Genomic DNA, 3,746 nt, shown 5'->3' with positions numbered 1-3,746 from the left:
CCACTTTTGAACAAACTTCAAACTGCTACACAAGCCAATTTTTAATTTAATGTTAATAATTAATGTGCCTTTTGAATCTGAAATAATTTCCCGTTACTGACAAAGAAAATCAAATTTCTCTTCCTTGGCAACGGTGCTGTATAGTTTTCTTCCAGGATCTTCATCCCCTGCTCCTGTAATTGGATCAATGGTTCCCAGATCCTGAAGTCAGATTACAGGTAGAATGGTCCACAAGTTATGGCATCCTTGGCAATATCCCGAGGTTTATTGCACTGAAAGCATTCATTTAGGTGAGGTGTTTGTTTAGCTTTAAAACAGTGATCTCCAAACTGCTGCCCCTAGTTCACTTTTATCCAACCCAATGAAGGAGCACTATTCCTCCCATTGACACCAATGATGGGGCAATATTGCTCCCACTGATAGCAGTGATGGGGCACTATTCCTCCTACTAACACCAATGATGGGGCACTATTCCTCCCACTAATACCAATGATGGGGCACTATTCTTCCCATTGACACCAATGATGGGGCACTATTCCTCCCACTAATACCAATAATGGGGCACTATTCTTCCCATTGACACCAATGATGGGGCACTATTCCTCCCACTGATACCAATGATGGGGCACTATTCTTCCCATTGACACCAACGATGGGGTACTATTCCTCCCATTGACACCAATGATGGGGCAATATTCCTCCCACTGATACCAAAGATGGGGCACTATTCCTACCACCAACACCAATGAAGGAATGTTATTTCACCTCCTGACACCAATGATGGGGCACTATTCTTCCCACTGGCACCAACGATGGGGCACTATTCTTGCCATTGACACCAATGACGGGGCACTATTCCTCCCACTGACACCAACACTGGGGCACTATTCCTTCCACTGACACTAACAACAGGGCACTTCTCCTCCCACTGACACCAACAATGGGACACTATTCCTCCCACTGACACCAATGATGGGGCACTATTTCTTCCACTGACATCAACAACGAGGCAATATTCCTTCCACTGACAGCAATGATGGAACACTATCCCTCTTTTCGGACACCAATTATGTGGCACTATTCCTTCAACTGACACCAATGGCAGTGCACTATTCTTTTCACTGACATCAATGATGGGACACTATTCCTCCTCCGGACACCAATGATGGGGCACTATTCCCCCCCACTGACACCAATGATGGGGCACCATACCCCCCACTGACACCAATGATAGGGCACTATTCCCCCCACTGACACCAATGATGGAACACTCTTCCTCCTCTGGACACCAACTATGGGGCACTATTCCTTCAACTGGCACCTATGGCAGTGCACCATTTTTTCCACTGACACCAAAGATGGAACCCTATTCCATCCACTGATACCAAAGATGGAACACTATTTCTCCTCCTACTGACCACAGACACTGTCTACATTGTATACTCCCACTGACACCAGGTATCTTCTACTCCCCCTGGCCACAGTCCAGCCCCCCTAAAGTCTGAAGGACAGTAAACTGGCCCTTTATTTAGACTGTGTATCCTGATCCTTGTGTATACGATGATTTGCTGTTGCCGACTTGTCTTGCCTTTGGATCCCACTCTGTCTGATTCCTGTTTGTGACCTCGACACCCTGGATTTCACTCCTGAATCTGCTGTATTCAACCTTACGGACCCACCATGTATAACTCTGGCTGTGGCTCCTGACCACTCTGGTATCTTCAATTCTACTGACTATCTGTGTATGAACTCAGCTTGGCTCTTGACCTGCGGCGTTACTCTAGTTTTTCCTGGCAAGCCATCACCTTTGGCTCCTGCGGTTGTCGTCTTCCCACCAGCTGCTGGGCCTGACCTGCTCTTCCTGCTCTTTGCATTCCAGCTGAAAGCTACTCTGCTGATCACCTTCCAGAGCAACCACCAGGGAACTCTACTACGTGCACCCCAATGTTCCTTACACTCCTTGTCACCATCTCCAGCGGTGTCTGGTCCATGAGTCCCAAGGGAAGCTCTCTCATCACTTCAAGCCACCTCTTCAGTTCCAACGAGTGTCGGGAAAATACCCCAGGATTTCTACCCACACAGGCAGCACAGACTCCTTGATCCCATCCCCATGAATAGGCAGATGTTATTGTCCAAAAACAGGATGGGAGATGTGAAAGCTGTGGAACCCCCCCCTGTACTAGGTACAAAATCCCATCCTTGGTGTCAAAGGTCTGCATAGGTGTCAATCCTTTGATTTACATGGCGAGAAGTGTGAATTGTTGTCAAAACTCTGGATGTGGATATTAAAACTGCATTATACAGGTTCTTAAAGTACTTTGCTTACGCTATTAGTCCCCCATATCTAAGCTTTCCTGCGCTCCAAAATGCTATATACACCAATATTATATCATCAAAGTTCGGCACTGTGACTAACTTCATTTTTATAAATTCTATACAATCATAAAAATCCAATTACCAGAATTGCAGAATACATATATACATTCATATACATACAGTAAATGTGCTAGAACTTGCTAATTACTCATGATTATCCAAAGTACTAATTGCAATATATATATTGCATATATATATATATATATATATATATATATATATATATATATATACACACAGTGTTGTGCAAAAGTTTTTTAGAGAGGTATGAATAAATGCTGTAAGGTAAGAATACTTTCAAAAATATAAATTTTGATTGTTTAGTTTGTATTAATTAACAAAATGGTAAATAAATGAACATAAAATAAAACCAAATCAAATCAATATTTGGTGTGACCGCAGCGGGCTAGTGGCCACAGGGCACAGGGAGAAGCGGCGTAAGGTAACGTCGTTTCGCCCAGCCGTGCCATTCTTCCGCAGTAAAACTGCGGTGTCTGGTCGGCCAGTGGTTAATAGAGTTTGCATGTTCGCTAGAACTTTTTCCCTGTTCGAGATGTTCTGTTCCAAACTGAACCGGGGGGGGGGGCGGGGGGGGATGTGTTCGGCCCATCCCTATTTACCACATTATATTGGTAACAGAGCCACCTAGTGGCAGACAAGCTAACTGCACCTGCCAACTTGCACATTTAACAAAGTTGCTGAATTTCTGGAGTTCAGCTTTAAGTTTATACATTTCATTTTCTTATCTAGATCAACTCTTCAATGGCATTCTTAAAATGCAAATCAAATGAAGTGAAGGGCTGATGACATGTATAGCTGACACACAAGGAGGGTGCAGATGTTTGTGTCCTGGAAGTGCAACAGAAGAACTTAGCCTGGCGGAGATGTGAGGAAGATGCATGGCTCTTGCTGTGCACTGTTAGGAACTGTTTGTCTTCATACTGAGTGCCGTAGTTCTTTATTTACTTAACTTCATGAACTGCTCAAACGTTTTAAGCATTGTGACCCTCTCTCCAGGAAACGAAGGAGATTGCCAGCTCTAGCCGAGTACGCACGGGATGTTTCTGAGCTTCCATAAGTCCTTTTCCCTTTTTTTTAGGTTTTAAAGTGGAAGTTTAAAACCTAAACCTAGACCAGTTCTGCATCTAATGAATAGTACATACCAGAGCTCCTTCTGCTGGAATTGGTGAAGGTCCACTCATTCCAGATGAAGCAGTTTTGGGTCCTCTCCAGAAAAAGCGCTCCCCCCCCTGCCCCATACCTCTCTGTCCTGCCATTTGCAGGATGGGCTGAATTTCACTATATTGTGCCCCCAGGAGCCGGTCTGGACCCTTTAAACTGCACGTGTGTGCGCCCTCTTCTGGTAAGCT

Source organism: Aquarana catesbeiana, linkage group LG03 (genome assembly GCF_042186555.1).
Source record: "Aquarana catesbeiana isolate 2022-GZ linkage group LG03, ASM4218655v1, whole genome shotgun sequence".
Classification (NCBI taxonomy): domain Eukaryota; kingdom Metazoa; phylum Chordata; class Amphibia; order Anura; family Ranidae; genus Aquarana; species Aquarana catesbeiana.
This window is presented reverse-complemented; position numbering follows the sequence as displayed.